A 23,251-nucleotide genomic window follows, 5' to 3' on the forward strand; every position below is an offset into this window, starting at 1 on the left:
GACCTTGAGCCTGAGCATCTGCTCGTTGTAACACATCAGCTAAATGACACCCCCACAGGCACCATGGCAGCTCTGAGGCTGACCATAAAAGGCCAAAAAGTGGGCGGTGGCCCGATTTCTGAAGTCCCCACCCCTTCCCCAAAATAGTTAGAATATTCCTCCCACTCCTTAGCATATGAAATTACCCAGCCCATAAAAACTAACAACTCCATACCCCGGGGCCGCTATCACTTTCTGATACAGCCGGCATTATGCCTGTGGAATATGTCTGTCTCTAATAAACCTGCTTTCACTTTACTTTCGCTCGCTCTTGAATTCCTTCCTATGAGAGACCAAGGACCCTCACTTGGTGGCCTGTCCCAGGAACTCGCCCGAGACTTGGGACATGACCATTCTCTCGCTCCCCCTTCTCCTGCAACACTAATTTATGATAGACGTTAATCACCAAAATTTTGCCGTTTTCTCGTTTTTGCTAGTAAACCACTGTGTTCATAAACTGTTAAAAATAGCAATCTAAGATGAAGTCACATATTGTCTCAAACTAAATTTGGTGATCTTATATTGACCTAAGGTCCATACACCAGTTATGAAGTGACTTTTATCCTGTGGCCCGGGAGCAATTTATGCCTGAAACAAGCAAAGAGACAAGCACATCTCTTCTGAAATGGTTGGCTTTCAAGTTTCAATACGAAGCTAAACTCTCATAAACAAAACAAGTAAGCAAACGGAATCTCCTATCAGGTGAGTGTAGAGAAACAAACAAAAACTTATTTTATATAAATGATTGGAATAATCTATAACATTTTAGGGACAATTCTGCCCAAACTGATAAGAAAATGCAATTTTTCCAGGTACCAATTTTGCTTTTGCTTTGTTAAGGTGGCAGGATTTATCTTATGTAGGAAAAACTAAGTCACCAAGACATTGAACTTCCAAGCTCCTGAAAGATGCAGTTAGCCTGAAATGGGCTTTCCAGAAACTGACCACAAGCATACAAAATGGAAAAAGGAAAAATCACATATAAAGTACTTACCATATCAGAGCCCCTGTGGATAGGTGTGTGGCGCTTTGTAACTTGATCCTGCTTAAAAACTCAACCACAGACCCTGTGTGCAGGAAAGAGAACAGTCTGGAAACTGGATTTTTGTGATCCTGCTTGAGTCCTCCAAGGCTCCAAATTGTTTAACTGACTAGAAAATTCTGCTTCACTTCTAGTATTGGTCTCTCCTCCCTGGCCCTCTCAACTACAGGCCCTGAGCCCCATTTGGGGTAATTTAAGTTCTGTCCCACTCACGCTCCCGAGCCCAAGTTCATCCTCTGTCCTGGGTGAGTCTCCACCCCCCACAGAGAGTGGGGTCTGGAATGGGCCTTGCTGCCCTGTTGCCAGATGGGTACAGGCAGCAGGAGGCTTCTCCACTCACTTCTTCTCCCATGGCACCTCAGGACTTCTGTTTTGCTTTCCTGACTGCTCCCCTGGTCAATACCCAGAAAGAAGCCCTGAGTCTCAGCCTTCTGCCCCCAGATGTGGCCCTTATCCTTCTTCCTCTAGTAACTGCAGGCTGAGGTCTGGCTCCCTCTATGAGGGACCACCTGGAAGCACACTGCCCCCTGGTGGATGCCATTCTTCCTGCTTGGAGATCCCTGCAGCCAGCCCACCTCTCATGCCAGGTGGCTACCCAAATATCTCCTTAAGTGGGGATTAAACTGTAATTTGCCACACCTGTAAAAAACATAATTAGAACTGTGGGACATTCCTCGGTGGTGTGCCAACTGATACATTTTTAGGCTTTCTACAAGTTGTACTGTTAAACACTGTCATTATTAAAATTGGCCGCTGAGCCTGCGCGTCCGGAGCCTGTGCTCCGCAGTGGGAGAGGCCACAACAGTGAGAGGCCCGCATACAGCAAAAAAAAAATTAATTAATTTAATTAAATTGTATAAACTTAAAATTAACTTACATTAAAAACAAAGGCCATAAATACTCAAAACTCATCCCTTCTTAATAATCTTACTAAATTTTACTATTTTCTATGCTCATGAGTTGTTTATATCTATTGGTATCTGGGTGGTGGAAATTACTACACTTGTCAAATCATAGTTGAATTGCAACCATAGGTTGGCTATGGATACAAGAGTTCAGCAAAAAATCAATGAAGACATTTAGTGTGAATCAACTGGCTATATGGAATTTAAAATAAAAAGCATTGGGGCTTCCCTGGTGGCGCAGTGGCTGAGAGTCCGCCTGCCGATGCAGAGGACACGGGTTCGTGCCCTGGTCTCGGAAGATCCCACATGCCGCAGAGCGGCTGGGCCCATGAGCTATGGCCGCTGAGCCTGCGCGTCTGGAGCTTGTGCTCCGCAACGGGAGAGGCCACAACAGTGAGAGGCCCGCGTACCGCAAAAAAAATAAATAAATAAATAAAAAATAAAGAGCATTGTATATTTTATTATTATTTATAAATGGTGTGCTGCATACCCTTTACATCAGTAAAATTTATAAATGGACATAGTTTTTTTTCTAGAGAGCTAATTGTTAAACATTTTGAAGCACACTACAGTGTCCCTTCCTCCCACTCCAAGGCCAGCTGTAGAGTCTCATTAATTCTCCCAGTTCTGCAAACACCCCATTACTGACTTTGAGAGCTGGTTGGAGGGTGGGAAGCTCATACTCCCACCCCTACCCTCACCACCCCCGATTAATCCTGTCCAAGTGGAGGGACATCATTAGCATACCACACCTGGCCTCTTCTGCTTCCTGACACATTCCTTCCCTGCGGAAGGTGAACTGACTTCCCTGGTTGGTGAGTTTAGAAGGAGAAAGAAATCATGCATGGCCTAGCTCCTGCTTCTGTTCCTTTTCTTAGAAGCCACCCACAGGGGGCATCTCTCTCCACATGGGGAAGTCTGCCATATTCTGGTATTGCCTGAGGCTGATGAGCAAGTTGGTCAAATTCTGGAGTTTGGTATTAAGAACCCCACTTGCTCAAAGATAGAAGCTGTGCTCTGTAAAGTAGCATTGATCATAATGAGGGCCATATATTAGCCTCCATCTGCTAACTCCTTGGTCTTATTTCTCACTGGTTTAAAAACTGAATGGGGAAAAGGGGTGCTATTTACTGGGTCCCTCAGAAACTCACAAAGGCTCCTCTTCCATCAGCCTTTGCTCCTGAGGTCACAGAATGCCTTGTGGCTGTACCCATTTGTACTGGTATGCATAAGCCTTTTCTAAGATGAGAAAACTTGACTGGCAAATTTATTTGATTCTAATTCCTTTTATTACCTATACGTGTATGTGGAATAATAATGCTTACACAGTTGAGCACCTTGTATATGCCAGATATTGTACATAGGAACACAGATCTTAGAAAGCAAGTATTAATGACCTAGAGTGTTAAAGTAACTTTCCCAAGGTCACAAAGTAACAAGCTAGTTGTCTGATTCCAAGACCCTTGCTCTTTCCAGTACATTTTCCCTCATTCCCCTTTTCTTTCTCTTTCCTCCCAACCCCAGCCCTCTAGTCTTCCCTCCTCTCCTCTCCTCTCCTCTCTCTCCTTCTCTCTTTCACCCATCCATCCTTCCACCACTACCTTCCCCCATTTCCAAATTTTCTAGCCCTTTGACACTACAGAAAACTAAGACGGTATCTGAAATCTCAGAGGTTTATTTATTTATTTTTGCTGTGCGTGGGCCTCTCACTGTTGTGGCCTCTCCCGTTGCGGAGCACAGGCTCCGGACGCGCAGGCTCAGCGGCCATGGCTCATGGGCCCAGCCACTCCGCGGCATGTGGGATCCTCCCGGACCGGGGAACGAACCCGTGACCCCTGCATCGGCAGGCGGACTCTCAACCACTGCGCCACCAGGGAAGCCCTCTCAGAGGTTTTTATACATATATATAATTTTAGAATTTATACATATAATTATATATAACTCATATATAATTATATATAAATTCTAAAATATAATAAAAATAAATAAAAATTCTACAAAATCTTACCCCAACAGCTGGGCCCTCAAGAAACTTGGCGGCAGGCATGAGGAAAACTGTGGCTGTCTTTTTAGTATCCTCCTCGGGTTTCTCACGAGCAATGTCTAGCATCCCATTCAAGATCCTGCGGGAGGAGGTCACAAAGAAATGAGTGTGTGTCGAGAGAGACCACAGGATTGCATCAAGCTAGAGTCTGTGCAGGCTTGACCAGGGGGCTGGGCTCTACGTGGAAAATGCAGGCTTACCTCAAATGGAGTGTTTTCTGTTACCTCCACATCAACTTTCTTTCCCTGGGGTCAATAGTTGTGCAACAGTTTCAGAGACTGAGCAAACAGTTTAGAAATTATTTGGGGAATGATTACAGGAAGGGGAAAAATAAATACATATATATACACATATATACCTATTATATATATTTAAAAAATGCATTCTCTATGGGAGGTAACATCATCCTCAAGGGGGTGAAAATTTGTTCTCAGGGGAGAGGGTGAAAAAAATCTCTCTTTTTACATATAAAGCACAGATAATACTGACATACATATAGTGCCTAAACAAATACAGTAAGTCTTTGGTATTAAAATTTCATGGAGGGGATATTAAGAAAAACATGTCTAAAAAGGCTCCTTAGGGGAACAATAATTTTTTAAAAAATGGTTGAAAAACAGTGATGTATATTGAGAGCCTAGCAGACTATGTGACACATGGTAGGTATTCAAAACATGAGACTTGAAGGTGCTATTATCATGGTTAGTTGTTCTTACAGTTGTCCAACAAACTAACTAGAGAGCCATGCCATCCCATCATGGTTACGGTGGAGAAGGGGTACTGTGGCCAGTTCCCAGATGAAGTTAGCTTAGGGTGGATCCTGCATGAGCTAGAGGTCCAAACTGCCTGGAGTTCTAGAAAATAAGCAGATTCTTGCACACCACTGGGATGACCTCTGGGATGCTCAGGAACACTTGTGCAGGATGGTGTTAAAATCCAAAGAACAAAGCATGGCACAGACGTTTGTGAGCAGCGCATAGGCTACCACAATGCCCATGTTAATCCTCTGGGGAAAGGACGTACTCCTGAATTCAGTTTCTTCCTGGCTAAGAACTCGACCACCGAGTTTTGTGTGCCTGCCTCTGTTTCTCTTTAGAGAATCTGGCTTCTAGGAGGCACTCAATATTTGAGTTAATACAGGGTTGGAGCAAATATTGAGCAACCTCTCATGGCTGCTGCATGTGCTCTGCAGGTTGAATTACCCAATGATTATTCTTAAGACCTGTATTTGTGTTCCTTTCAGCATACAAAGTGGTCTCATATAAAGTATCTTATTAAATCATCATCATAACCTAGTAATGTTATTATTCTATCACTACTTGAAGGATAAAGAAGCTGAGGCTTGGAAAGTTCACTTATTTTAGTTATTTGTCGTTTTTTTTTTGGCCGTGCTGTGCAGCATGCAGGATCCTAGTTCCCCGACCAGGGATCAAAACTGTGCCCCCTGCAGTGGAAGCATGGAGTCCTAACCACTGGACCTCCAGGGAATTCCCAGTTATTTCTCCTCTTTAGCTGCCCAGTAATAAGTAGCAGAGCAAGCCTCCTTTCTACTACGCTACACCACCTTTGATATTCCTTTCCCACAGAGGAGTAAGACACACGAATGGTAAAGCTACAGAGGAAAAGTCATATGCTGGAATTTGGGGACTCCGAGCGAGGGATATGGTAATATCTATGAATTGACACAATTAAGTCATGCAGGAAGAGGAGTTATTTCACGGAATATGAATCTGGCATATGGCAGAGCCTGCTGAGGCTGGTCAAACTATCAACTGCCAAGTTACAGGGAAATGAAAAGCCGTCAAAACAGAGATGGAAGCATCTCAAGATGCTGTGAAATTTGGAACATAGAAGACTTAGGGCACAAATGTGGAGAACGAAAATGTGACATGAAAAATGAATGGCCAGGGGACTTCCTTGGTGGGGCAGTGGTTAAGAATCCGCCTGCCAGTGCCGGGGACACGGGTTTGAGCCCTGGTCCGGGAAGATCCCACATGCCGCAGAGCAACTAAGTCTGTGTGCCACAACTACTGAAGTCCACATGCCTAGCGCCCATGCTCCGCAACAAGAGAAGCCAGTGCAATGAGAAGCCCGCGCACTGCAATGAAGAGTAGCCCCCGCTCGCCGCAACTAGAGAAAGCCCAGGCGCGGCAACAAAGACCCAATGCAGCCAAAAATTAAATAAGTAAATAATTAAATAATTTTTTAAAAAAATGAATGGCCAGGTACACACTTGGTGCAAATTTTCATTTCAGGGACACAGCTTCAAATGTAGGAATGAAGGATATTTGACTAAGAATGGAGAGCATTTTTCAAAGAGTGAAAAGAATGTGTTTAGTCAGAGACCAACTCATCTGGCCAAAAGGGCTGTAAATGGAAAACAGATGGGAAAGGAGAAAAAAACACCTACATAAAACTGAAATGGGTTTCCATGGATGACACGAAGGAAGGCCTGGGAAGAATTTCAACAGTGAGGGAGGTGCCGAGTGATTCCATGAGAAAACTATTGGGAAGGACATCAGAAACAAACTAGACAGCAGATGTCCTGATATCATGCACAGAACATAGTAACCTTGAGATTACAGCACAGGGTGACAAACAAGACCTCATAGATACCAAGAGAGTTGGCAGGATGGAACAGGTCCATGGGAACATAGTGATAGAAGAGTGTGCTGTGCACAAAAGACCTGTTGAGAGGAGATGGAACAGCATTGTAGGCTGTAATAACAATAGATTCAGAGGAATCCCTGAACACTTGGATGAAGATGAAAGGAGAGAGGAACAGAAGTGATGTTTTTATGGAAACTGAGCTGAGCCACATGGGGGAAAGCCACAAAATTGGCAGAGCACACACGCTGGGGATAACATTCTGGATATCTCATTCAGATAAAAGCAGAGTTTTTTCACTTGCCTTCACATCCTAGAAGGTAGAGGAAAGAATAAAAATAACTATGCTCTGACTGATTCCAACCAATGGGAAGAAGCCATTTGTTAGAGTGGAAGGGATGAGACCCTGGGAGAATGTGGCCATGTCGTCTTCAAGGGAAGACAAGGATGAGCTGGATAAAATGCATACAGAGGACTTAAGGAAGCTAGACTTAAAATATCTTTTAAAATAGGCATAATTCCACAAGTTTCCAAAAGAAGACAGTACCAGGAAGTGCTCAGAAGCATGACTTTGGGCAATTCCAAAGAAGGGAAAAGAGGTGGGGATATTCTTAAAGAAATTAGAGAGATGGTACAGAGCTCTTTAAACTAGAATATAGAATGAACACTCAAAAAGACAGAGGCAAGTGATCAGAGTGACAGAGAACCATACAAATGGTAGCAGGAATGTTAAAATCCTGGAGGAATCAAAGCATGCAAAACTGGCAAGGACCAGAGGATGTGTTACAGGTACAAGGGAATTATGGTAATGGATGGTAGAAAGGATGTATTATTTCTCAAATTTCTCTTTTAGGGTCTGAAAAAGACTGCAATTGTGGGGCTGCAAAGACAAAAGTGGATAAGAATATGTTGAAATCCAAGGTTGGGGAAGATGTTACTGATCCCTTTTGAAAGCTAATACAGGACCAAACTTGGTGGTCCACAGTCTATGGATCAAGTGGCATTCTTTTGCCTATCTCCACACATTCTTCCTTCTTCCTAAGTATTACCAATAGCATGTTAGCAAGTTGATCTCCAAATTCTTACAGGAGATTGGGGGTATCACTGTTTCGGATCAGAAGAATTGATTCCATTTGGATCATCTGCATACTCTCCTAGTATCAGAGTGCTTTTAGTTGAAATATGTCTAGTTCAAGGCTTAAAACTAGCTAACTAATTACAGAAGAATAGTTTCTAAAGTCCTCAGCGGCATACTGTTTATACTTCTAGTAAGGTATTCCACCTTTACCAACACAAAATGAAATGTGTTGGAGTTTTCCAAGGGTTGTCTAGAGTGCTTTCTCTTAAAAGAACTTGGAAAAATGAGTGTCACTGTCTTTTATAAAAATTATGGAGTTATCCCATAGTCAATACATCATTTCATGAAATTATAGAACAGGCAAAACTGATCTGTGGGGAGAGAAATCATGATAGTGGTTGCCAGGATAGATAGGGGCAGGGATAGAATGGAAGAGACCGTAGTGAACCTCCTAGGGTGATGGCATACTCAGCTGGAGTACTGGTTACACGGATATCTGCAGTTGTCAAAACTCATCAAATTATCACTGTCACTGTATGCAATTACACTTCTATAAAAATATATAAAAAGTATATAATAAATCTGGGCAGTGATATGAAGTGAAAAAAGAATGATTTTCTCCCATGACTTGACAGCGATCAAATGAAGTTAAGATCAGGGAATCAGAGAAAAGCAGTCTCAGAGTTTGAAATTAGCAGTACTCTACCAGTAGATTTAGTGAAAAGTCAGTCTTACCAACACCCTTGACCTGTTAATTTCCTATTGGCAAAGTCTCCCATATTGTAGAAAAGGGGCACCACTACCCTTTTTCCTGGTTACACTGGAACCAAGTACTGCTGGTTCCCAAACTTCCATGCACATAAATATCATCTTGGATGTTTGTTAAAAATGCAGACTCTGGGTCCATACCTGGAGATTTTGATACAGTAAATCTAGGTTAGTGTCTAAGAATTTCCATTTTAGTGAACATCCTTGGGGAGACTGATGGAGGTAGTCAATGGACTTATACTTTGAGAAACACTTTAGATAATCAAATCATCAAACTAGTTCCTAATTCCTCTAATTTCAGGCTCTCCAGCCCACCTTCTGATAATATAGTGTTTTTCCATTCCTTCACAAAGAAAATATGTTGCTTATAGCAATACGCGTATTCCAGCCCATGTGACCAGAACTTTCTTATTCGGTAATAAATAGGCATTGGTTTTGTACCTCAATCTGACAGACCTGGTATTTAAATAAATATAAATACCCTTATAAATGTGGTAAACGTTTCACATGATACTGAAAAACTGTACTTCTTGGACTGAAGGACAGATATGTGCCAAATTTATGCCAAATTTACCAAGATAAAGGGTATTTAAAAATTCCCTCCTTAAAGAAGTCCTATGCCTGACATTATTACGGTTGCTGTGTTCTTTTTTTTTAATTAATAGACTTGATTTTTTTAGAGTAGTTGTAGGTTCACAGCAAAACTGAGTGGAAAGCAGAGAGCTCCCATGTATTCCCTGTCCTCTCACACACACAACCTCTCGCATTGTGGACATTCTGTGCCACAGGGTATGCTCTTTATGAGCAATGAAACTGCACTGACATACCACTATCACCCAAAGTCCACGGCACAAATTAGGGTTCACTCTGTGTTGTACATTCTATGGGTTTTAGCAAGTGTTGTGTTCTTCTAAGCCAGTAAGCTTAACAATAAACATGTAAATATAATATTTCCATTTTAAATGTAACTCAACAAATATTTAAATAATTTGTGTTGTGGTTTACTTTTCTAATGCTAAATAAAAGTTCTTTATTGACATTTTGGAAAAATGAAAACATATTTAAAAACCACAAGTGGGACTTCCCTGGTGGTGCAGTGGTTGAGAGTCTGCCTGCCAATGCAGGGGACCTGAGTTCAATTCCTGGTCCGGGAAGATCCCACATGCCACAGAGCAACTAAGCCCGTGCACCACGACCACGGAGCCTGCGATCTAGAGCCCGCGAGCCACAACTACTGAGCCCACGTGCCACAACTACTGAAGCCCATGTGCCCTAGAGCCTGCACACTGCAACTACTGAGCCCACATGCCACAACTACTGAAGCCTGCGCACTCTAGAGCCTGCACACCACAACTACTGAGCCCACATACCACAACTACTGAAGCCCATGTGCTCTAGGGCCCGCATGCTGCAATTACTGAGACCGCGTGCTGCAACTACTGAAGCCTGCACGCCTAGAGCCTGTGCTCCACAAGAGAAGCCATTGCAATGAGAAGCCTGCACACTGCAACAAAGAGTAGCCCCTGCTCACCGCAACTAGAGAAAGCCTGCATGTGGCAATTAAGACCCAAAGCAGCCAAAAATAAATAAAATATTTTTAAAAATTAAAAAATATTTTTTAAAAATAAAATAAAAAAATGAAAACCACAACTTATTTTACTACCCTGGGCTAACCATTGTGAATGTTCTGATTCTTTTTTTCTTCAAGTCATTGTTCTGTTTTTATGTACATATATTTATCATGGTGGTGGTAATGGTGGTTGTTTATTTATTTACAAAACCAGGATTATAATATATAAACAGTTCCTAACACTGTATCATTCTCTCATATTTTAACGGTATTAACCCTCCTCTGCTCTGATTTTATTTTTCTTCTTGGCATTTATTGCCACCTGACATAATACATTTGCTTTTTTATTTTCTGTCCTCACTGAATGTATGTTCCAGAACAGCAGTTGTTCCAGAAGGGAGTTCTGTTCATTATGAAAACACAGCACCTATAACAGTGCCTGACACGTGTTAGTTATTCAATACATATTGGCAGAATGAACAAATAAATGAATAAGTGCCACTTTATTGTGTTAGTAAATATGCTTCAAAATCATGATTTACAATAATTAAGCAATTCCATCAAATGTATACAATGTAATTTGTTGAATCATTCTTCTAAGTGATCAACGGTTGGGCTATTTCCACCTTCTAGTTTTTTACTATTGTAATTAATGAGGATATATAAATCTTGTTTATAAAAGGGAGTTCATATTTCTGATATTTCCTTAGAACTAATATCTAGAAGTAGAGTTATTATATGAAAAATTATAAAAACCTTAAAGATGTTTTTACATATTGCCATTTAACTTTCCAGGAATATTGCAATTCATTTGTCTATAAACAGTGTAAGAAAATGGCCACCTCTTTTCACCTTTGCTAATAGTGAGTACTGATATTTTATTTCAAAAAATTCTGTCCTGAGAAAGAAAAATGGAGATGTGGGAATCAAGCTCTCTGACTTCAGACGATACTACAAAGTTACAGTAATCAAAACAGTATGGTACTGGCACAAAAACGGAAATACAGATCAATGGAACAGGACAGAAAGCCCAGAGATAAACCCACGCACCTATGGTCAACTAATCTATGACAAAGGAGGCAAGGATATACAACGGAGAAAAGACAGTCTCTTCAATAAATGGTGCTGGGAAAACTGGACAGCTACGTGTAAAAGAATGAAATTAGAACACTCCCTAACACCATACACAAAAATAAACTCAAAATGGATTAAAGACCTAAATGTAAGACTGAATACTATAAAGCTCTTAGAGGAAAACATAGGCAGAACACTCTTTGACATAAATCACAGAAATATTTTTTGGATCCATCTCCTAGAGTAATGAAAATAAATACAAATAAATGGGACCTAATTAAACTTAAAAGCTTTTGCACAGCAAGGAAATTATAAACGAAACGAAAAGACAGTCCACAGAATGGGAGAAAATATTTGCAAATGAAGTGACCAATAAGGGATTAATCAAAATATACAAACAGTTCATGCAGCTCAATATCAAAAAAACAAACAACCCAATCTAAAGGACAAGTGTTCTTTTCTCTTGTGTTGAGTTGAAATGTAATTTTTTTTAATGTGTATATTGACCACTTGTGTTTTTTTTTTTACAATTTTTTTTTTTTTTTTTTTTTTTTTTTGCAGTTTGCGGGCCTCTCACTGTTGTGGCCTCTCCCATTGCGGACCACAGGCTCCGGACGCGCAGGCCCAGCGGCCATGGTTCACGGGCCCAGCCGCTCCGTGGCATGCAGGATCCTCCCGGACCGGGGCACGAACCGGTATCCCCTGCATCGGCAGGCGGACTCTCAACCACTGCGCCACCAGGGAAGCCCCACTTGTGTTTTATATTTGTTTATTGCCTGTCCCTATCATTTGGCAAATTTCCTATTAGAGATTTTCTTATCAATTTGTAAGCATGCTCTATTACTTAGAGATATTAACATAGCACATGGTTTATTTCTGTCTTCATTTTAATGCTCTTTTTTGTGAATGAAGTTAGCTGGAGCACTGACCCCTTTCTGTAACTGGCCTAATTTCTGCAGTACAAGCTTACTATTATTGAAACATCCATTCTTCTCCCACTGATTTGAAATGGTCACTTTTATCACATTCTGTTTATATGGACCAGTGGTTAATAGTGAAAACCCTGGGATCAGACCACTGCCGTCCTCTTTGTCACCGTTTTTTTTTTTTTTTTTTTTTTTTTTTTTTTTCCCTTTTTTTTTAGGTTTTGGGGGAGAGATTTTTTTTTTTTTTATTTTTGTCACCGTTTTTTATGAGGTTGTGAGTGAACTGGGGCAGTGGCCTTCAGCACATAGTAAATGGTACTTAAGTGATAGCTGTTATTATTACACTGGCTAAATGATCTCTCCTGTTGTGTTTTTTGTTTGTTTTCACATCCTGCTTCATTTGGTGAGATCAATCTCAGTAAGCCTTGACCTTTGCTCTTGGAATATTTTCAGCTACGCACCTCCCTAGAGACAGTTTGGAAACTCTCTCAAGTAAGATAAATGGAGTTCTCTAAATTCTTTGCTTTGATGCCCTCCCTGCCACCGTTAAAAAATTGCCAAACATGCCAGCTTCTGTCCTTGGATATTAGAGATATTGCAGGAGGTTACTGCAGTGGTGATATGCTGGACTTGTCATGACATGCTCAATTTACCATGGCAACCTGAAGGGTCACTGCAGCCACCAAACCCCTTACTGCCTGATCCAGGAGCTGGATGTGGCGCACCCCTCCCTTAGCCAGCTCGCCTAGCAAAGTGAAGGTCCTTAAGTTCACAACCCCACCCCAATTCTTTGCATCTCTGGGCTGGCTCCTGATAGCATTGCCTCTGCTCTGAGCCTGGAACACATATAGGGAGGTCTACCTGCGTTTGTTTGTTTACTGTCAGTCCACTTCCAGATGCTTTATAGCTTCTAGAATGATAGCCAAGTATCAATCAACCCAAAATTTCATGGCTTAAAACATTAACTTATTAAGATCTCTCATGACGTTATGTGTTGACTGGGTTCAGCTGAGCAGTTCTTCTCCTGGTGTCATTTTAGGTCTCTCGCGCAGTTACACTCAGACGGCTAAGCTCCATGGGGACATCCGAGATGATCTCACATATCTGGCCCCTTGGCGCTTCTCCAAATGGCCATTCTCTCCATCCTCAGGGGTATCTCATCCTCCAAGGTCTTTCTACATGGCCTCTCTCTACAGCATGGTAGTTGGACTTCATACATGGTGGCCAGCTTCCAAGAGTGGGTAGGGGCCAGAATATGCCACCCTGAAATACGCCATTGGCATAAGGATTATTTTGAGCTAGAGGCAAATGAGAATTGACAAGTGCAGAAAGACACCTTCCAGGAACTTCCCTTACCTGACAAAAAGCAGAAACTTCTGAGAAATGAGAGCTGCCATAACTCCCCCTCCCAGGGAAGTTTTATGGCCATGAAAAAGACGGAAAGTCAACACCGATATGGACCTGCAGAAACCAACCTCACTCCATTAGCTTCCCCCACATATTTACCTTCCCATAGTTTGTCACCCTTGGAAGCCTAAAACCATCTCCCTTTGTCCTGTCACTTCTCTACAAATTTATTGTTCTTTGCTAAGATGCCATACAAGCCCAAGTTCTAGCCACTCCTTTGAGCAACTCATCACTGAGCATACACATAATGCAAGTGTTAATAAAATTCTTTTGTTCTTCTCTCTGTCTTTAGGCAGTTTAATTGGCAGGGCCCCAGTCAATGACCTAAGTTGGATACAGAAAAAAAGTTTTTCTTTCCTTCCCTGCAAGTGTAAAAGAGGAAGCTGCCAGGACTTTTAAAGGCTTAGATACAAAATGGTCCAGTACCACTCTTGGTATTCTATTGGCTAAAGTCCTGCTTCAATATGAGAGGAGAACTACACAAGGACCTGAGTACCAATGTGCCTGTTTCACTGGGAACACTTTTATATAACTATCACATCACCTTCCTGGTTTTCCAGAGCTCTTATTTAAAAAACAAAACAAAACTAGATTATTTCAAAAAGATTTCAAGGAGAGAAAAATGGTGAATTCCTAGTTTTAATTCATCTTCTTCAAAGTGGAAATATTTGTTTTGAAGGTGGCTATGCAAATTATTTTTTGCTATTTATGTCATCCTCCTTTTACATATGTGTATTATGTAATACAACATTTACAATACTCTACTCATTCTCCAATCCTCTCAATATTACTTAATTGAAAAAATAACCTTTCTTTGACAATGAGATCTCTCGGAATAAGAATATATTTAATTCTTATTTTAATAAACATTTAAAAAATGCCAATTATGTGCTGCGTCCTAACAATTAGGGTACAAACAGACTAATATTTTCAATTCAATTCAATAGTCAGGAACAACAAAGCATTTTTTTAGAGGGCATTAAGCTGTTGTTAAATGCCTGGTACTGTAAGGGATATAAAGAATTATAAGACACAGTGCTGTCCTCAAAAGGCCTTCTTGCGATTTGGAAAATTAGCAAATGTAATAAAAATGAACATCTAATATCCACGTGCAAAAGAATGAAACTGGACTCTTACCTAACACCGCATACAAAATTAACTCAAAATGGATCAAAGACCTAAACACAAGCTCTAAAACTATAAAACTTTTAGAACTGGGGAAAGCTTCATGACATTGGGTTTGACAATGATTTCTTGGATATGACACCAAAAGAACAGCTATGAAAGAAAAAATAGGCCAATTGGACTTCATAAAAATTAAGAATTTTGTGCACCAAAGGACACTGCTATGTTTGTGTCCCCTCAAAACTCCTATGTTGAAATCCTAACCCCCAAGGTGACGGTATTAGGAGGTGGGGCCTTTGGGAGGTGACTGGGTCATGAGGGCACAGCCCTCATGAATGAGATTAGTGCCCTTATAAAAGGAACTCCAGAGAGCTCCCTCATCCCTTCTGCCATGTGAGGACACAGCAAGAAGACTGCCATCTATGAACCAGGTAGTGGGCCTTCACCAGACACTGAAGCTGCTGGCACCTTGATCTTGGACTCCCCAGCCTCCAGAATGGTGAAAAGTAAATTTCGGTTGTTTACAAACTACCTGGTTTATGGTAATTTTGTTATAGTAGCCCACATGGACTAAAACAGACACTATTATTAAAATAAAAAGGCAACTCACAGGAGAAAATATTTCTGGATTATATATCTGATAAGGGAATAACATCCAGAATATATAGAGAACACCTAGAACTCAACAACAAAAAAACAAACAACCCAATTCAAAAATGGGCAAAGGACTTGAACAGCTGTTTCTCCAAAGAAGATACACAAATGGCCAAAAAGCACACGAAAAGATGCTCAGCATCACTAATCACTAAGGAAATGCAGCTCAAAGCCACAATGTGATACCAGTTCAAATCCATTATGATGGCTATTATTTAAAAGAAGCTTTGGCAAGGACGTGGAGAAGTTGGAACCCTTGTACGTTGCTGGTAATAATGTAAAATGGTGCAGCCACAATGAAAAACAGTATGGCAGTTCTTCAAAAAATCAAACACACAATTACCATTTGATCCAGTAATTCCACTTCTGGTTATATACCCAAAAGGACTCAAAGTAGAGATTTGAACAGATATTTGTACACCCATGTTCACAGCATTATTCACAACAGACAAAAGTGGAAACAACCCAAATGTCCATGGGCAGATGAATGGATAAACAAAATGTGCTATATACATATAATGGAATATTATTCAGACTTAAAAAGGAAGGAAATTCTGATATATACTACAACATGGAAGAAGGTTGAAGAAATTATCCTAAGTGAAATAAACCAAACACAGACCAAACACAGAAGGACAAATACTGTATGGTTCCATTTATATGAGGTACCTAGGGTAGTCAAATTCATAGACAGAAAGTAAAAGGGTTGCTAGGGACGAGGATGGGGGGAGGAGTCGGGGGGGCAAGGGCAGAATGGAGAATTCTAGTTTAATGGGTACAGAGTTTCAGTTTGGGATGATGAAAAGTTCTGGAGGTGAATAGTGGTAATGGTTGCACAACAATAGGAAAGTACTTATTGTCACTAAACTATATATTTTAAAATGATTAAAATGGTAAATTGTTATGTATATTTTGCCACAATAAAATAAATAAAATAAACATATAGAATAGAAAGTGATAAATGCTATAAGAAAGGCACAAGTAAGCTTCCCCTAGGATTTCCCTCAGACATGATATCTGAAATTTCAATCCTGGACTTCCCTGGTGGCGTAGTGGTTAAGAATCCGCCTGCCAATGCAGGGGACATGGGTTCGAGCCCTGGTCCGGGAAGATCTCACATGCCGCGGAGCAACTAAGCCCATGCGCCACAACTACTGAGCCTGCGCTCTAGAGCCCGTGAGCCACAACTACTGAGTCCATATACCACAACTAAGGAAGCCCGCACACCTAGAGCCTGTGCTCTGCAAAGAGAAGCCACTGCAACGAGAAGCTCACGCACCACAACAAAGAGTAGGCTCCGCTCACCGCAACTAGAGAAAACCCACGCACAGCAGTGAAGACCCAATGCAGCCAAAAATAAATAAATAAATTTAAATTTTCAATCCTATTTCCACTCTGATACTTCTTACCCCCCCCACATCTGCTTTCTTTGTTCTTACCGCTATTTAATATTCTATAAATTTAACTTTATTTATTTTTATTGTCTGCCTTCCCCCCTTAGAATGTAAGCTCCATAAAGGCAGAAATTTTTGCCTGATTTATCCATTGCTTTAACTGCAGTGACTAGAACATACAGTAAATGCTCAATAAATATTTGTTGAATGAGTAGATAAAATGATAAGGGAATTGAGAGGAAGGAAAAATGATTTACTGAGCAGTTGAAGGAAATCTTCAAGGAGAATGTGCCTTTAAGGATGAACAGGATTTGAATTCTTGAGAGGCAAGAGTGATGTGCCCATCAGATTGGCAAAAAAGGAAAGTATAGAACCTATGAAGTATTGGCTGGGGGGCAGGGGAAACTGGTACTCTCAAACCGTGTTGATAGGAATCTACATGGCAATTTCGATAGAACTTTGGTAGGCTCTATTAAATTGAAAATCCACATTCTCTGTTGACCTAGCAATCTCACATCTTTGCATCTTTCGTGGAGTAATTCTCAGACATGTTCACAGAGGAGGGAAACTGAAAGGCACAGAAAGATTAAATAACTCGACCAGAGTCATCTCATAATGATGTGAAGATTAGAAGTTAATATATTAGGCATTTAGAAAAGGACCTGAACACATAATAAGCACTGTATAAACAATGGTCCACGGGACTTCCATGGCGATCCAGTGGTTAAGACTTTGCCTTCCAATGTAGAGGGTGCAGCTTCGATCCCTGGTCGGGGAGCTAAGATCTCACATGCCTCGCGACCAAAACACCAAAACATAAAACAGAAGCAGTATTGTAACAAATTCAATACAGACTTTAAAAATGGTCCACATCAAAAAAAAAAAATCTTAAAAAAAAAACAATGGCCCACATTATTATTTACTGGCTAAATGTACTTTTCCTGCAAATTTTCTGTATAAACCATTTGTGCTTTTGCCTAATTGGATTGTAATGTTTTTCTTTTTAATTTGTATGAGTAATTTATATATTAAGGCTATTAAATTTGTCACATGTTGGGAATATTTTTCAGTTTGTTGCATGTTTTTTATTCTGTTTACATTGTTACCACATGATGAGATAATGAAATCTTTATCTAGTCAATCCATTATGGCTATTTTTTTAAACTTGGATATTTGCTGCCAACCAGAAATTTGATAAATATTGCACCTTATTTATTTTGTTTCCATAGTCTGACTTTTTATATTTACTAATCAATCCATCTGGAATTGTTGTTAGTGTTCCTAGAAGTTTTGGTATTAGTTTCCTAGGGCTACTGTAACAAATTACAGCAAACTGGGTGCCTAAAACAATAGAAATGTATTGCCTCACAATTCTGGAGGCTAGAAATCTGAAATCAAGGCGTTGGCAGGGCTATGCTCTCTCTGAAGGCTCTAGGGGAAGATCCTTCCTTGTCTCTTCCTAACTTCTGGTGGTTGCTAAAAATTCCTGGTATTCCTTGGATTATGGCAGCATCGCTCCAATCTCTGCTTCCATTGTCACACGGCATTCTTCTCTTTGTCTGTGTCTGTGTCCAAATTTCCTCTTTCTTATCAGGTCACCAGTCGCTGGATTAGGGTCCACTCTAATCCAGCATGACCTCATCTTAACTGGATTATATCTATAAAGACTCTTTCCAATATGGTAACATTCACAAGTACTGGGGGTTAGAACTTAAACATATCTTTTGGGGAGACACAATTCAACCCACCATGGTTTCTACATAGCTAACCAATTATTCTACTGCTAACACTTTTCCCTATTAAAGATTATTAAATAGTCTTTTATTGTGCCATCAGATCCTAAATTGAATGGGTATATACTAAAGTCTCAGGCTGTCAGTTTTTACTCTGTTTCTTATACCAATATGAGAGGTGATATTTCTTTAAGTGGCTTATAATCACTTTTTATAAGTAGCTGAATATGATACCTTTTTAAAATGTCATATAATGCAACAACACAACCAAATTATTTCCCTCTGCCAAAAACCTATACTTTGACCAGCAGAGTCTTCTTCATTCCTAACTTTCTCAGAGCCAGTGGTTTCATCATGAAAGCTACATGGAAGAGCAAGAGGTACAGCTCTGCTACGTTTAGGAGCACACCCTATTCACAGCCCCCTTTTTTTTTGGTTTTATTTTATTTTTAGCCCATATTTTATGTAGCCCATAAACTACAACATGGGTTACAACTACTTTATAATAATTTGGAACTGGCAGTAAGGAGATTTAATAAGAAATGAGACAGATTGGGAATACCAGTAGGAACTAAAACCATAAAACCAATTTCACTCAACAATGAATATGCAAGAAAAGATATATCAGTGCGACAACTATCTAAGCTTCAAACACTTTGTGTCCTGGGACTCTTCTTAATTAATATATAGTGCAACAGCTCTGCAAAACACATGTATTGCATGTATTGCAAAACCACAAATGATAAACATGGGTCTGGGAAAAGGAACCCATACTTTCTATTTAAAGTAGAAAAAAAAATTTTAAATGCTCTAAAGTTTCTTTAGAGAAGCCCATAGGATTATATTAATTTATTCATAGTTTCATTTATGACAAGATAATATTATAATTCTAATATAATTTTCAAAACACTTGACCAATATATAGATTAGATAACCAGCTGTGAAACAGAGACAGACAGAGAGCTGAAAAGATGCTGGATCCCTGTGTCCATCTCCTACCCCATCAAGAGCCAATCAAGCCTTACTGCCTTCCTGGAATCTACCTCAATCCCAGCACATAACAGAGATCTTGGACTTGTTTATTTCTCTTAGTAACCTCCTGAGGGCAGAGATTCAGAGACTCATCAGACATAGGTAGGGCCTGGCATATAACTGCTTCCCAATAAATACTGGAGAAAAAAATGACAATAAACTAATAAACACATAAACGTGATTTCAACAAAAAGCCAGCTATGCTTTTTAGCTCAAAAGACAAGCCAGGTATACTTGAAATAAATCATAAGTAAATCAGCTTTAGCTAGTAATGAAAAACCTGCTGAAAGAAAAAGAATGTTGAACTGGGAAAAAACAAAAGAACCCAAACTATTTAAACATATTGAACTTCAGCAAAAGATCTATTTCACAACTTGTTGCTAACAATTTTTCGACTCTCTCTTGCAAAATTAATGAGAAAATCAGTTCAAATGAAAAAAAAAAAAGAAACTGGAAAAGAAGTAAAACTGTCACTGTTTGCAGATGACATGATACATAGATAATCCTAAAGATGTCACCAGAAAACTACTAGAGTTAATCGATGAATTTGGTAAAGTTGCAGGATACAAAATTAATGCACAGAAATCTCTTGCATTCCTATACACTACCAACGAAAGATGTGAAAGAGAAATTAAGGAAACAATCCCATTCACCATTGCAACAAAAAGAATAAAATACCTAGGAATAAACCTACAAAGGAGGTAAAAAACCTGTACTCAGAAAACTGTAAGACACTGATGAAAGAAATCAAAGATGATACAAACAGACGGAGAGACATACCATGTTCTTACTTTGGAAGAATCAATATTGTGAAAATGACTATATTACCCAAAGCAATCTACAGATTCAATGCAATCCCTACCAAATTACCAATGGCATTTTTTACAGAACTAGAACAAAAAACCTGAAAATTTGTATGGAGACATAAAAGACCCCGAAGAGTCAAAGCAATCTTGAGGGATAAAAAATGGACCTGGAGGAATCAGGCTCCCTGACTTTAGACTATACTACAAATCTACAGTAATCAAGACAATATGGTACTGGCACAAAAACAGAAATATAGATCCATGGGACAGGACAGAAAGCCCAGAGTTAAACCCACACACCTGTGGTCAACTAATCTACGACAAAGGAGGCAAGGATATACAATGGAGAAAAGACAGCCTCTTCAATAAGTGGTGCTGGGAAAACTGGACAGCTACATGTAAAAGAATGAAATTAGAACACTCCCTAACACCATACACAAAAATAAACTCAAAATGGATTAAAGACCTAAATGTAAGGCCAGACACTATAAAACCCGTAGAGGAAAACATAGGCAGAACACCCGTTGACATAAATCGCAGCAAGATCTTTTTTGACCCACCTCCTAGAATAATGAAAATAAAAATAAACAAATGGGACCCAATGAAACTTAAAAGTTTTTTCACAGCAAAGGAAACCATAAACAAGATGAAAAGACAACCCTCAGAATGGGAGAAAATATTTGCAATTGAAGCAACTGACAAGGGATTAATCTCCAAAATACACAAACAGCTCACGCAGCTCAAGGTCAAAAAACAAACAACCCAATCCAAAAATGGGCAGAAGACCTAAATAGACATTTCTCCAAAGAAGACATACAGATGGCCAAGAGGCACATGAAAAGATGCTCAACATCACTAATTATTAGAGAAATGCAAATCAAAACTACAGAGACCTAGAGACTGTTATACAGAGTGAAGTAAGTCAGAAAGGGAAAAACAAATATTGTTTATTAACACATATATGTGCAATCTAGAAAAATGGTACAGATGAACCAGTTTGCAAGGCAGAAATAGAGACACAGATGTAGAGAACAAATGTATGGACACCAAGGGAGGAAAGTGGGGGTGTGGGGCATAGTGGTGGGATGAACTGGGAGATTGGGATTGATGTATACACACTAATATGTATAAAATAGATAACTAATAAGAACCTGCTGTATAAAAAATTTAATAAAATAAAATTCAAAAAAAAGAATGTTCGGTTGCATAAATGATACTGTTTAAACATAAAACATGTGAATGCTAAGCCTTTGCCCCAGTGGCTAGCTGACTGCACCATTGTATCAACTTTTCAAATCATAGTTAGACAGCTAAGCTGAGAAAAGTAGTTTCAGAGGTTTCATGTAGTGTGTACAGGAGTTGAAATTCCAGAAGTTAAGAACCACCTATATGCTAAGCGGCTTTCCAAAAGGTTGTAACAAATAGTAAAATCACCAGCAAACTATGAAAAACATTTTTCCCATATACTTTTTGATATTATTGGAGGTTATTAAGCCTTAAATGTTCATTTTAACATGTAACAATATCACCTTGCTTTACTTTGCTTTTTTTTGATGGGTGGCTAAATTTTCCTTTCATTGCTTAGTTCTTTCTGTTTCAGGCACTCTTCCTGGTGCTTAAAGAATGTAAGTAAAATAGACAAAGATCCCTGTGTTCTAGCAGGGGAGACAAACACTAAAGAAGGAACATAATAAATAAATAATGCACTGTGTTAAAAGAGGAGGAAACAGGGTAAGGGGTATAGGGAGGGCTGGACTGGGAAATGGGCATTTTGTCATATTACATAGGGTGATTAAGGGGTTAGAGCAGGTTTCATTGAGAAGGTGAAATTTGAGCAAAGGTTGGAGGAGGTGAAGGAGAGGGCCGATATCTGTAGAAGAGTATTTCAGGAAGAGAGAACAAAAGATCAGGCAGGAGTGGACCTGTTCAACTCAAGGGACAGCTAGGAGGCCAGTGCGGCTGGAGCAGATTGAACCTGTGTAGCTGATGACATCCGAAAAGTAAAGAAGAGGATGGGGGAGGGGGCAATGTAAAGATTTGGGATTTTACTGATTGAAGTGGGTAGCCAGGGTAGGGTTTGAAGCATGAGTGAACAGATCCATGTTTTAAAAGAATATGGCTATTGTATCTAGAATAGACTATAGGAAGCAAGAGTAGAAACATGATGAGTGGAGCGACCATGGCGGCAGAGATGGAGACTACGTATGGCCTCTTGGCATGAACTCTTGGTAAGGCTAATCTAGCCATCATCACCTCTGAATGTCCAACCTGCCGAATTCCCAATGTGGTACTATTCTCTGAGGGACGAACTGGTCCCTTGGTGACAAGTTGACTTCGTTGGGCCCTATGCATGCTGGAAGGCCAATCAATTCATTCTCACAGGAATAGACATTTATTCTGAGTACAGGTTTACATTTCCTGCCAGCAGAGTTTCAGCCTATACCACTCTACAGGAGTTTACAGAGTGCCTGATCCATAGACCAGAACCCTACCTATCACAGCATCCAACCAGGAGACCCACTTTACAGTGAAGGAGGTTTGGGAGTGGTCCCATGGTCATGGGACATGTTGGTCTTATCACATACCCCCCTCCCCGAAGCGCCAGCCTGAGAGAGTGACAGAACAATCTGCGGATGGGGCAGAGGAAGCACCATCTCAGGAGCAATATTGTGTAAGAACAGGGTCTCATTCTCCAGGGTGCAATCTACAAACTGAATAAAAGTACCCTCTAGGCTCTAGAGTCTAGGGCACTGTGTCCCCAGCAGGAAGACTAATTGGGTCCAGGAATCAAGGCAGGGAAGCAGAATAGTCTCATTTACCACTCCCAGTGACCTACTGAGGATTTTTCTGTCCCCACAACTCTGGGACCTGTGGTGTTAGAAGTCTTGGCCCTCAAAGGGGGAGTACTTTGCCAGGGGACACCGCAATGGTCCCACTGAACTACAAGCTTTGTTGCTTATATTAAGAGACCAAAAAGCAAGAAGAGTCATCAACTTGGGAGGGGCAATTGATCCTTATCAGCGAGAGAAGGTAGGACCACCTATACT

At 40.2% G+C, this 23,251-nt stretch overlaps 1 long non-coding RNA gene across 1 annotated transcript in view; it reads right to left on the bottom strand.

Annotated features, from left to right (window-relative positions):
• Positions 1-1,030: 1,030 nt before the first annotated feature.
• Positions 1,031-23,251, bottom strand: part of LOC112405307 (uncharacterized) — a 28,855-nt gene continuing 6,634 nt past the window's right edge. The window contains exons 2-3 of the long non-coding RNA XR_003004317.1: positions 3,995-4,109; positions 1,031-1,106 (exon numbers count right to left, since the gene is read on the bottom strand). This is a non-coding gene — a long non-coding RNA (uncharacterized LOC112405307). The remainder of the gene's footprint in view (positions 1,107-3,994; positions 4,110-23,251) is intronic.

The sequence above is a fragment of the Neophocaena asiaeorientalis genome, unplaced genomic scaffold (assembly GCF_003031525.2).
Source record: "Neophocaena asiaeorientalis asiaeorientalis breed wild unplaced genomic scaffold, Neophocaena_asiaeorientalis_V1.1 scaffold342, whole genome shotgun sequence".
Taxonomy (NCBI): domain Eukaryota; kingdom Metazoa; phylum Chordata; class Mammalia; order Artiodactyla; family Phocoenidae; genus Neophocaena; species Neophocaena asiaeorientalis.